The sequence below is a fragment of the Rhincodon typus genome, chromosome 1 (assembly GCF_021869965.1).
Source record: "Rhincodon typus isolate 14 chromosome 1, sRhiTyp1.1, whole genome shotgun sequence".
NCBI lineage: Eukaryota > Metazoa > Chordata > Chondrichthyes > Orectolobiformes > Rhincodontidae > Rhincodon > Rhincodon typus.
The window spans coordinates 143,636,830-143,650,896 of record NC_063332.1 but is presented as its reverse complement, the minus strand read 5'-3'; positions in this window follow the sequence as shown (position 1 = coordinate 143,650,896).

The following is a 14,067-nucleotide window of genomic DNA, read 5'->3' as shown; positions in this document are numbered from 1 at the left end:
TCCTTGTCCAAACCCAGAGCTTAAACTTTTATTGGGAAAGTTGGATAACTGGGCACACTGCCATGTATCGCTTGGCTTTATTAATCCAGAACACAAATAAATAAAAAATGGCACTCAGTTGAGCAGAAGGACAGATATCACCTTGGGTAAAAGGCTTATCTAAGTTGAAAGTCTTCCAACAATGCTCTGAGCATTCCCTTAGCATTGCATGTAAATGTCAACCTGAGAAAGGTATGATACTACGAAGCCATGAATAAGAGATTGCAATAATTTTTTTTGTATGAATGAAGAGTTCCACAGTTTTCCGTGAATAGTAAGAATTAAAACAAACATTCAGATTTCCATGCTTACACTGTAATGACAAATGATACATCACATGAATAACAACAAAAGTAAAGATTAGAGAGAAAGAGAGAGAGGGAGAAAGAGCGCTAGATTGTTACAGGAGCTGGGTATGAGAAACCATTAAAACAAACAAGCATTTTCTGTATCCTGGCCTCGACTGACAGAGATATTGAGAGTACAGATGTTGAAGCATATGAATATCTTAGGCTTTCTCTTAGGAAATGCCTTGACCTAGCCTACTAAATTTTACTAATGTCAGAATAATTACACAGTCAGCACTGGCAGAAACTGATGAAGATACTCTGGAAAAAAAATTACATTGTAATAAAGGTAATCTCTCTAAAATCTGGCAGCCTACAGACCGGTGCCATAGCAGATTTCAGATGTTGCAGGTTCTTGGAATGCATGCTGAAATCAAGCGTTTTTATCACGACAAAGTTACAACAAGAAACAAACGTGTCCAAGACCATTTTGATTAGTACATCTTCAAACTCTAAACACTTGCTCCTTAACCCAACTATAAGGAAGTATTCCCAACATTGATTTTAGTCTGATAAAAGTTTGACAAGAAAGAGACTTTTACAAACAAAAATAGTTCCCGTCTATGATGTTGGTACTTCAGAATCACAACATTTCTCTGCACAGGGGAAAGGGATCAATCTTGGTCACCATCTTACCACTTTATATTTGGGTGTAAGTGTTATTCAGACAGCCAGATTTAGGATATAGTAGCTGTAACTTGATTTCTGTTCAACAATGCTAGAATTGTCACATTGAATCAATTGTCTAAACCTTGCATCCAACCCATAGGGCATCCAGTTTAATACTATTGTCTCTTTAGTGTTTAAGAAGAGGCAAACCACCATTTAGAAATATTCTTGAAAGTTAAGGCAGATCCAGAACCTATGAAGCAAGAATTAGTGACAGAAATATAACCATAACCAAGCATCAAGCATAACTATACTACTTTGCCTGCATAAGTCACTACGCTTAAAACAAAATGATCCTATAAAGCACTATGAACACTTCATGTTTTCAGACATCATTAATGCAAGCTAGTCAATTAATTCCAACTGCTACAGTATAGGACGCATATATTAACACAGACCAGTGGGTCTCATACCAATGGCAGCAAAACTATTGGAGAAAATAGTAAAGAACAGAATCTATCTCCATTTGGAGAGGCAAGGCTTGATCAGAGATAGTCAGCATGGCTTTATCAGAGACTGGTCATGCCCAACAAATTTGATTTAAGTCTTTGAGGTGACATCAAGGAATGTAAATGAGGGTAGTACAATTGATGTAGTTTATATGGATTTCAGCAAAGTCTTTCACAAGGTCCCACAAAGGAGGCTTATCAAGAAGGCAAATGATCATGGGATACAGGGTGATTTGAAAAAGTGAATTCAAAACTGACTCAGTTGTAGAAGACAGAGGGTAATGACGGAAGGTTGTTTTCATGACTTGAAGCCAATATCCAGTGGCATTACCAGAGGAGTCTGTGCTGGGTCCCCTATTATTTGTCATTTTAAAGAAATGATATTGATGACTGTATGGAGGTTGAATTAGTGAGCTTGCAGATGACATAAAGGTTGGTCGGTGGCTGAGTGTCCTGGGCTACAAGTAGATATAAATGGACTGGCAAATTGGGAAGGTAAGTGGTAGATGGAATTTAACCCTAAAAAGTGTGCTGTGAGACACTTTAGAAGGAGTAAATTGCAAAGAAACTATGCAGTGAATGGCATGACACTAGGAAGTTATGTAAACAAGGAGGCCTTGGAATGTGTGCCCTGACATCTCTTAAGGCAGAAAGGGTGGTGAAAAAGGCAAATGGGACACCTACCATTATCAATCGAGCATAGATTACAAAAGTAGGGAAGTCATGGTGGAGCAAATTGTTGAAGATGCTGAAATCTGTATTGAAAACAACAAATGCCAGAGATCACAGCAGGTCAGACAGCATCCATGGAGAGAGAGCAAGCTAATGTTTCGAGTCTAGATGACTCTTCATCAAAGCTCTGATGAAGAGTTGTCTAGACTTGAAACGTTAGCTTGCTCTCTCTCCATGGATGCTGTCTTACCCGCTGTGATCTCTGGCATTTGTTATTTTCAGTACAGATTCCAGCATCCTTGTAAATCTTTTCTGAACCCTTTCACGTTTAACAACATCCTTCCTATTGCAGGGAGACCAGAATTGAACCCGCAACATGACATCCCAACTCCCGTACTCAATGCACTGAACAATGAAGGCAAGCTTGCCAAATGCCTTCTTCACCACCTTGTCTACCTGTAATTCCATTTTAGAGGAACTATGCATCTGCATCCCTACGTCTCTTTGATTGGCAACATTCCGTAGGGACCAACCATTAACTGCATAAGTCCTGCCCTGATTTGCCTTTCTAAAATACAACACTTCACATTTATCTAAATTAAACTCCATCTATCACTCCTTGCCCCATCTCATCAAGGTCCTGTTGCACTCTGAGATAACCTTTTTCACTGTCCACTTCACCACCAATTTTGGTGTCATCTGCAAACTTAATAACCATACCTCCTAAATTCACATCCAAGTCATTTACATAAATGACGAAAATCAGTGGCCCCAGCTCGGATCCTTGTGATACACCACAGACCTCCAGTCCAAAAAACAACCCTCTACTACCACCCTCTGTCTCCTACTTTCAAGTCAATTTTGTACCTAATTGGCTAGATCCCCTTGGATTCCAGGTGATCTCACCTTGCTAGCGAGTCTACCATGCAGAACGCTGTCGAACACCTTGCTGAAATCCATATGGACAATGTCTACCGGTCTGCTTTTATCAATCTTCTTTGTCACTTCTTCAAAACACTCAATCAAATGTCAACCAAATTTTTAATTGACTGCTAGCAAGCCTTGTTGCGACTTCATACACAGAGAATGTATCAGTGGTCATGTGTTATGATAAATGGATCACAGTCCTATAATTCTAGGGCCTGATTTGCTATATAAAACCCTTGTTAGGCCGCATTTGGAGTATTGTGTGCAGTTTTGGTCGTCACATAACCAAAAGAATGTGGAAGCTTTGGAGACAGTTCACCAGGGTGTTGCTCGGTCTCCAGGGATTGGCTGTTATGAAAGGTTAAAATGACTGGGATTGTTTTCATTGGCCAGACAGTTGCTGAGAGGAGACTTGATAGAGGTCAACATAAGTATGAGAGACATAGATAGGGTGGACAGTCAGAAGTTTTTTCCTATTACAAGGGGGCACAGTTTCAAGGTGAGAGAGGGAAATTTTAAGGGAGATGTGCGAGGGAAGCTTTTCACGCACAGAGTGGTAGGAGCCAGGAACACACTGTCAGAAGAGGTAGTGGGAGCAGGCATGTTGGCAACATTTAAGAAACATCTGGATGGTTACTTGAATCAGGAGGGAATAGAGGGATACTGACCGAATAAGGGGAGAAGGTTTTGTTTTTTAGTTTAGTTAGGGTATGATGATTGGCTCAGGCTTGGAGGGCCATATGGCCTGTTCCTGTGCTGTACTTCTCTTTTGTTCTTTTGTTCTGTTATGCTTTCCATTGATGACTGCCCAACAGTGGAAAGGCAACCAAAGAGGAGATGCCCCAATTTCTTCCTGCTGAAGGCCTAAGCAAGGTGTCCCCCTTGTCCCTGACGACCTCCAGTGAACTGCAAAATTACTTCTGTGTGGGAAGCATCTCCTAAGTGACTATTAACTGTCCACTTAAGTGTTTCAACAAGGACAAGGGAAGGTGAACTGTCCTCAGCCAATGCCCACTTACATATAAAATTGAGGAGAGGCCAGTGTAGGGCAGGAAAGAGACAGGAAGGTTTCCTGGGGAATTTGAGTAGAGGAGTAGTGAAATTTTGCTTCAATATGGGAGCTTGGTTAGATTATAGCTGGAATACTGTGTGCAATTTGGTCTCCCTCTCTCAAAAAGTAAATTATTGCCAGAGAGGGAATGCAACACAGGTTTGCTAAACTTCTTCCTATGAAGAGAAGTTGAGCAAACTGGGCCTGTATTCTAGAATTTTGAAGAATGAAAGGTGATCACATTGAAACTTACAAAACACTTTAAGGATTGGATGGGGTGGATGCAGGTAAGATATTTCCCCTGGCTGGGGAATCGAGAACCAGGAGGCACAATTTAAAATAAGAGAGTTGAGGCAAAATCTTTTTACTGAGAGGGTTGTGAACCTTTGGAATTCTTAGCCTGAGATAGATGTGAATGTTCAGTCTTTGAGTATGTTTAACACTGATATTGACAGATTTCTGATTACTAGTGCCATACAAGGTTATGAGGATGGGGTGGGTAAAAGGCATTGAAGTGTTCAATGAACTATGATCATATTGGATGGCAGGGCAGGCTTGACAGGCTGAATGGCCTACTCCTGTACCTGTGTTTTCTTGGACATAATCTGGAATGTACCTGTTGACATGAGGCAAAGTCGTTTTCAGGATCAAGTGTAAAGATGGATGTGAGGAGATCTTGTAGTAGAAGAGGCTGTGGATCTCTAACTGAAAATTTCTACATGGAGAAAACATTGAAGTTTAATTTTGCATTTTGTCTGAACATCAATATTTTTTGTGCAGGATGTCAGACATCACTCTCCCTATTGTCCATCCTAAACCTCCACTGAAAAAAATCATTCTGTCATAAACTGGTGCTGACAAGATTTCACTGACCTTAATATGTCATCTGAATATAAATTGTCCCATTGGGTTCATGAAGGGTAGGTCATGTTTAACTAATTTGGTGGAATTCTTTGAGGACATTACTTACATGGTGGACAATGGGGAACCTGTGTATGTGGTGTATCTGGATTTCCAGAAGGCATTTGACAAGGTGCCACACCAAAGGCTGCTACATAAGATAAAGTTGCATGGTATTACAGGTAATGTATTGGCATGGATAGAGGATTGGTTGACTAGTAGAAAACAAAGAGTAGGGGTAAATGGGTGTTTTTCTGGTTGGTGGTCAGTGGCTAATGGTGTGCCTCAGGGATCAGTGTTGGGACCGCAATTGTTTACAATTTACATAGATGATTTGGAGTTGGGGACTAAGTGTGGTGTGTCAAAATTTGCAGATGACACTAAGATGAGTGGTAGAGCAAAGTGCGCAGAAGACACTGAAAGTCTGCAGAAGGATATAGATAGTCTAAGTGAGTGGGCAAAGGTCTGGCAGATGGAGTACAATGTTGATTATTGTGAGGTCATCCATTTTGGTAGGAATAACAGCAAAATGGACTATGTTTTAAATGGTAAAAAATTGCAGCACGCTGCTGTGCAGAGGGACTTGGGTGTCCTTGTGCATGAATCGCTAAAAGTAGGATTGCAGGTGCAGCAGGTAATTAAAAAGGCAAATGGAATTTTGTCTGTCATTGCTCGAGGGATGGAGTTTAAAAACAGGGAGGCTATGCTGCAGCTGTATAGGGTCCTGGTGAGGCCACACCTGGAGTACTGTGTGCAGTTTTGGTCTCCTTACTTGAGAAGGGATATACTAGCACTGGAGGGGGTGCAGAGGAGATTCACTCAGTTGATTCCAGAGTTGAGAGGGTTGGATTATGAGGAGAGACTGAGTAGGCTGGGATTATATTCATTGGAATTCAGAAGAATGAGGGGAGATCTTGTAGAAACATATAAGATTATGTAGGGAATAGATAAGGTGGAGGCAGGGAGGTTGTTTCCACTAGCAGGTGAAACCAGGACTAGGGGGCATAGCCTCAAAATACAGGGAAGCAGATGTAGGACTGAGGTCAGGAGGAACTTCTTCACCCAAAGGGTTGTGAATCTGTGGAATTCCCTGCCCAGTGAAGCAGTTGAAGCTACCTCGCTGAATGTTTTTTAGGCAAGGCTAGATAAATTTTTCAACAGTAAAGGAATTAAGGGTTATGGTGAGCAGGCAGGTAAGTGGAGCTGAGTCCCAAAAAGATCAGCAATGATCTTATTAAATGGCGGGGCAGGCTCAAGGGGCCAGATGGCCTACTCCTGCTCCTAGTTCTTATGTTCTTATGTCATACGAGAGTGACAACTTCTGCAAAGACATAAGTAAACAAGGATAAGGCTGATAGTTAAGGACTGTGTGACAAATAGCATTACACAGAAAAGGTAATAGAAGTGAAAATATGTCTGAAGCTGTTAAAGTTAAGGAAGGTGTTTTGGGATATTACAAAGCAGTTGCTTTATGTTCTGCGAGTTATATAATCATCGTGCAGAATATGGAAATAGAGAACAAAACCAGAGACCAAGTGATGGATTAGTTGTCTGAATATTGCTTTTATTGGGTAAAGCAATACCTAATGAGCAGGGTGGAGACAGAAGAAAGATAGAGGTTGTTATTGTTTCAAGGATTATGGAATGTGTGAAGAACTGGAAATATCTGCAAGCTGATTGACACTCTGTCATACTCTTACCATTCAAAGTTGTAGCTGCCTTTATACTAACTAATAGGATGATTAGTCCTGTACAGCAGAAAGGTTTCAGAAGTTGCCTCCATCCATTAATTTCAACAGAAGTGAAAATGGGGAAAGATACAAAACTAGATATTGACTCACTAATAAACTGTAGAGCTGGATGAACACAGCAGGCCAGGCAGCATCAGAGGAGCAGGAAAGCTGACGTTTTGGGTCTGGACCCTTCTGAAGAAGGGTTACGACCTGAAACGTCAGCTTTCCTGCTCCTCTGATTCTGCCTGGCCTGCTGTGTTCATCCATCTCTACACCTTGTTATCTCAGACTCCAGCATCGGCAGTTCCTACTATCTCTATTGACTCATTAACACCTTTTAAGATCAATATTCAGAAGTAGCTGGATAATGAAATGAAACTGGAAAGGGAAGAAGTGGGAGTACTTTTTTTAGGCACCCTAACAGTAGTTATACTGTAGTGTAGAGTATTAATCAAGACATAATCAGGGCATGTATGGAAGTTACTGCAATAATCAAAGGCAATTTTAATCTTCATATCGATTGGGCAAATCAAGTTGACAAAGGTAACCTGGAGGATTAGGGCACAAGAGGTAGCACATGAGGAGGAAATTATTTTTTTCACTGGGGTCCCTTATCTTTGGAATTCACTTACACAAAAGGCCATGGAGGCTGGGTCATTGAATATATTCAAGTCTGAGTTAGGTTCTGATCTACAAGGCAGGGAAGGGTTATGGGAAAGGACTTAAAGCCCCAATCAATATCAATATCAATATTAAATAGGGGAACAGGCTCAAAGGCCTACCTCTACTCTAATTTCTTATGACTTTATTGTGAAAGCCTGCTCCCACAGAACAAAAAATCATGCTGCTTGTCAATTCAGGATTCATTCACTACTCCAATGAGTCAGATTTAAATCCTACACCTGATTTGGAGGTATGATGAACATGAGGTTTTATGATGTTTTAGGACTGTCTCTTTAATTTAAAGTAAAATGGGTAGTGAAGAGAGATATTTGCTCTATTTCGAATTCCTACTCCAAAATAAGTCTTGGTCACCATGGGGCCATTGGTTGTGGGTGAGATTAATTGAGACCGAGATGGAAATATTTATGCCTGATACATTGGCAAGAGCAGCTGGGCCAATTGCGGATAGACTTTCTAATTCAAAGCTTTGGACAGAAAGCGAGAAAGACAGAATGCTGCTGCTTGAGTGGTCAACAAGGCAAGTGTTCTGCCTTTTTATGGGCTAATAGACATAATGTAGGGTAACCCTGTTTCTAGCTGAAGAGATCCATTTTGTGGCAATTTAAAGACTCTGTAAGATTTGTCTTGGTCTGAGAAGGGCCAGGAAACACAGAGTAGACTTTACTGATTGTAATCAATTCAGAAATTCCATGAAAAGGGCTTTTTGATGTTCATTCAATATTATCACTTATCAAACAGAAAGAAGTAGACCCTTGGAAGCTAGGGGTGATTTTGAACTGGTTCCTGTAAAAGCTGTAGTTCCGTGGAGAGTGGGTGATGAAGTTTTATTGTTTCATGAGATTTTTGGTCATGTTAAAAAGTTAAAGAGTTATCCCGTAGATTAGAGACCTGATTGCCTGATGGCTATGTCTAGTCAATGTTACTTTTAGTTTGTTTGTTGCAGTAAAATTCTGAAAACTTTCAATCTTGTGTGTAGTTCCTTTAAGTCCATCATGGAGAATTCAAATATCTTTTTCAAAGGTTATCAGTCTTTATGGATATCATAACAAAATCAGGGGTCCTTGCAGGATACGAAGTCATAGCCTAAAAATGAGTAAATTAGAACTTGCCAGAGTTTAAAGATTTTAAGATTTCACATTTTCATTGTATTAATTTAAACATTAACATCTCTATGTCAACTGTTAAAGTATTTCCCTAAACCCATTTAGGAATGCCTTACAATTGTTATCAATATTTAATATGAAGTAATTGGCAGAAATATTAGAAATAGATTTAAAAGTGAGCACTAAAAAGACAGCTTGTTGAGGCATTGACTCAACATGTGAACGTTGAGAAAGGAAAGAATAATCCAGATAGCCCAATGGCTACAATTCAGTTGCAAGTTAAACAATAAATTAGAAAAATATTGTTAAAGCATGAATTCCAAAGGGAAAGAGATGAAAATGAAAGAAGGAAACAAAATGTGAAAATTTGAATTAGAATTTCAAGGAGGACAAGAAAGGGAATAACTTGAATATCCTGAGATAGAAAGAAGCAAGGAAGTTTGATCTTGACAAAGAAGAGCTTAGTTTATATGAACAAGGGTAGCAGGGAAACTTGACAATGAGTCAAATGTAACCCCAAGTTTTGATTTAACAAGGAATAGTTGACTGATGCCAAAGTTCAGTGAGGAGTAGAAAATTAATTTGTCTCATTTAAGAAAATTATGATGAAAGTTACAGTAAACTGTGCAGCCTTATTTCAATGTGTACAGGGGTAAGTATTAGAAATGTACTCATCCCTCTTAAATGTTCCTTTGAAATCATTTGTCACTTCTACTTCCTCATAGGCAGTGGCTTTTTGATCATCACCACTCAACATTTGCTTCCTGCATTTCTCACTCAAAACATTAATTCTGTGTCCTCAAGCCATTGTGTCATTAGCTAAAAGGAACAGTTTCTCTTTGCCTACATTATTTTAAACCTGTCAAAATCTTGTAAACTAAAAACAATAAATGCTGTAGATCATGCTGGGTCAGACAGCATCAATAGAGAGTGAGCAAGCTAATGTTTTGAGTCTAGATGACTCTTCAGCATCTGCTATGATGAAGAGTCATCTAGAGTTGAAACATTAGCTTGCTATCTCTCCATGGATGCTGTCTGACCTGCTGTGATCTTCAGCATTTGTTGTTTTCAGTACAGATTCCAGCATCTGCCGTAATTTGCTCCTATAAGCTTGTAAACCTCTACCAAACCTCCCCTCAATCTCCTTTGGTCCAAGGCAGATTCAATGAAGATCAGACTTGTCCTGCTGTGATATCTTAGGCCAGAAGCAAGCATATGGATCTGACAGTGCACCAGGTTAGGTTGCCATTGTGCATTCCAGTGGGGTTTTCAAATATTCTGCAGTTTCCTTGAAACAGATCTTTTCCTTTCCTCTCAACTAAGTAGTATTCTAAACTGGGGAATGGTATACGGGAAATTCACTTATGTCAGCAAGTGGCCAAAAAACAGAAAATGCCATCTTCAGTCTCAAAACTCAAACAGTAAAGTGGGACACCTTTAACACAGTATTTCAAAAGAAATGGAGGGAAGTTAGAGTGTAAGGACACAGGTATAGGCTGCTCCATCATTACAGAGTGATGGTATTACTAATACTCCTCAACTATAGAAGAGATGAAAAGAAAATAAAGGTATGTTTTTCTTCTATCTATTCCATACTCTGACCTTCATCATAGCATGTCTCCAGTGGAGGGAGTGGGACAATCTGACCCATTCTCACCACATATCCCTTGGATAAGAAGGCTAGACCACCATAATCACTGCAATGCATTCACTTCAATCTAGGACAATGGGATAATCTAAACCTGGGTATATGAGGTGATGTGGACCATAGTTGTACTCCCCTGAGACATGAAAAGTCACAGCACATTGCAACTAGCAGACAGTTTGGACTATTGTTAAGTTCAATGTGAGAAATCGAAATATAATTCTTTTTCTTATTTGAGAAGTCAGCATCAACTGTTGATACAGTGAGGAGACTTTGAGTCTGACACTATCAACATGTCTTGCCAACATTATGCATTGTACAGAATTAATGGAAGAATCTAAAAATAGTGTCCCTTTAAGAACGAGATCCCAGCCAGAAGACCATAACATTTCCATGACAATTATGGCTGACAACTATGAAATGTCTCACAAACATGTAAGTTGTAAAAGACCATTGTTATAAACTCACACAGACACTGCAGAGATAAGAGATCTGGTAATGATCAGAATACTGGTTACCATGAGGAAGACAGTAGGAATGATAAGACAAAGTTTTAAGAGTAGTAAAAATGAGATGTGAAGATCAAGCATGATTCAAGGAGAATGAAGTGTTACTTTTGTCTTAAGAATTACATCTGAAGGCAGATTGTTACAAATTAAAAGCTAAAACTAGTATTTATAGTCATGCATGAAATTTGTAGCAGTAGGAGTTACTTGTGACAAATCAATAACGTCAAGTGTATTTATATTTGGAAGAGACCGGAAAGTGAAAAATTATAAGGACTTTCCTTCCAAGGCAGAGAAAGCTCCATGTTTCTGCCCTACATAATGGGCAAAGAAATTAACGTTTTTAGAGAATTAGGGTCAACTTAAATGTGATACTAATAAGTGAAGGGTAAATCCCTATAGAAGGTATAATATTTAGGAATGAGCTGAGAAAGGGTACATGATGAAGGGATTTTGACAGCTCTGTTGCACAAAGTTGACATAAAATATACAGTTGTGGGAATTGTGACTATTAATGGTGTCAATTTCATGCAATGATATGACTCCATTGTGGATAAAGGGTTGGATTTTCTGAGGAGTGGCAATCTCACATGGGGGTAGGGTTGTGGGGGGCAGAAAGGTGGAAAGTGTATTGTAGTCACGTGTGTGGTCTGAGGTGGGGGGGATTGCAGTAGTGGGGTGGTGTTAGCTTTGGGTCCGGCTGGAGCGGGGGTGCGGGGTGGTGGGTCAAGCCAGGCTGCTGTGGGTTCAGTTCAAGTATGATGAGGACAAGGAAGATTGGATCTGGTAGTAGAGAAAGGAGGGGGAGGTGATCAGGTCTGACAGGACGTCAAGTTGGTTGGAACCCAGGGGTTGTCATTTCAGGGTCTGTTGGCTGCCAGGAGGTGATGTGGGGTGTATGAGGCATATACGTATGGGTTCAGTTTAACAGTTATTCAGGAGTTAGGCTATGTATTTAATAGCCTAACTTTTCCTGAGTTAACTATTTGCTTAACTTCATTGTCTCCAATTTAAATGGAGACATTCCAAGGGTTCCAGGCATAAGGGAATTGCTCAGTAGAATCTTCAATTTCCCAGACAATCTCTTCAGAGTGTGCTATAATGGGGATTTGTCAGGGTCCCCATGTGGAACTCTGACAATGGAATAACAACTGTCTAACCAGTGGAAAATTTGGGCTCATTTTATCATTTCAAGGGATGTCATCAAGTCCAATAAAACTGTTTGAAATGCAAAATATACAAAATAAATCAAATATCACACTGAAATCAAAAAATGCAGGAGATCACAGCAGCTTGGGCAGCATCCATAGAGAGACAGCAAGCTAATCTTTTGAGTCTAGATGACTTCTTCAGAGCTGAAGTGAAGTGTGGAGGGTGAGATGATGACAGGGAATGTAACAAGTACATCTAAAAGAATGTGAAGGAATAGGTTCACAGTTTGAAGGTGCTGAACTCGATATTGAACCCAGAAGGTTGTAAAGTGCCGAGTCTGAAGATGAGATGTTGATCCTCCAGTTTGCATTGTGATTCACTGGAGCATTGCAGCATGCTGAGGACAGACAAGTGGGCATGCGAGCAAGACACTGTGTTAAAATAACCAGCTACAGAAAGGTGGGAGTCATGTTTGTGCACAGACCGGAGTTGCTCTGCAAAGCGGTCACCCACTCTGTGTTTAGTTTCTCCAATTGAGAGTAGGCCACATCGGGTGCAACGAAAACAATACGCAAGATTGGAGAAGGTACAGGTGAAATGCTGCTTCACCTGGAAAGGCTGTTTAGGCCTTTGGATGCTCCTACATCATGCTGACACTGGTGGCTATTTATAAGCTTCTGAAAATTGTTGTTTCATTTAAGGATCTGCCCAAAGCGTCAATAGTTCTGAGGTTGAAGAGATACTGAAAATCACACTGACAAAAAAAAGTTTATAACAGGTCAAAATGAATGAATGAAGTCTGAATTAAATGTGTTTGCACAGTCTAAGCTGGAGGTGTCAGGGCAGACATCAGCAACAGTCAACAATGAACAAAAAAGCAATGTTTTGAAACCAAATTACTCTGTCTGATTCCATTAAACTACAAGAAAGGATTTGTGTTATTGAATGTAAATGTAAACTTCAGAATAATGAAGCCATTACTCTTGCAAGAAAAATAATTGGAACAGTTTTGTATTGTGTAGAAAATGAGAAAGTAAAGGAATTGAAGAGAACTAAATTAAGAGAACTAAAAGGATGATTTGAACAACTATCTAAAAACACCTAAGGACGATTTTATTCAGCAAAAGAATTAACTGCTTACACAGCTAAAGAGGCAATGTTAAACCTGCATCATAACACTGAAAATTTAAATCATGAATGAAAGCATAAAACTAAAGTAATTCTGCATTTAAACAGGAGGAGCACAATTCAGGTACATGGCTGACTGAAATTTCCTTTCCGGACTTGGGTATAAAGGTAACTGCAGGCATGAAAGAGAATAGAGATTCAGACTTAAAACCTACACAGTGTGGTTGAGATTGTATTATATGTTCAACACGGTGGTAACAATATTATTTGTGATGAAGGTAATCAATCCAAGCACGCAATGTTCTTACACGGGATAAGGAAAAACATTAAAACTTACATAAAATGAGGGAGGAGAATTGCTACAATGAACGGCAGAAAGTGCAACCACCAATGGGTAAAATAGCTCTCATTCAGCTGAAAATTAGAATTCTAAAAATCCATATAGACTTAACTTTGAATCCTAATTATCACATAGGATCGGATGTGATGGGTTAAGCCTTGTAATAGCACCAAAGTCAGACTGTTTAATAGTGAATTATGGAGAGTGTCAGATACTATTACTTAAAACAGTAAATGCTGGAGAAACCCAGGAGGTTTGACAGCATCTGTTATGTGAGAAACAGAGTTAACATTTCTTGTCCAATAACTCTTCTACAGAACTGAAGACAGGTGGAAAAGTTTTATGCAGTTGAAAAAAAGGTGGGGAAAGTGGAACAGAAAAACAGATCAGAAAGATTAAAGGAAATTGAAGATCAAAAGTATCATAGAATGAAAGAAAAAGGAGGTGGTAATGGTAATAGAGAAGACGAGGCATAGACCCAGAGTAGGTGCTAATAACAAAATAAAGACGAATTGTGATTCAAAGCAAAACCAAGATGAAATACGATATAGACTCTGAGGTGGTGGAGGGAGGAGGAGGGAAGAAAGTATTATAAAGATAGACTGAATTAATGGCCTGAAGTTATTCAACTCAAATGTTAAGTTCAGAAGGCTGTAACATGTCTAAACGGAATGTTGGGATTCATTTGAGCATTGCAGCAAGCCTGGCACAGGAATATTAGC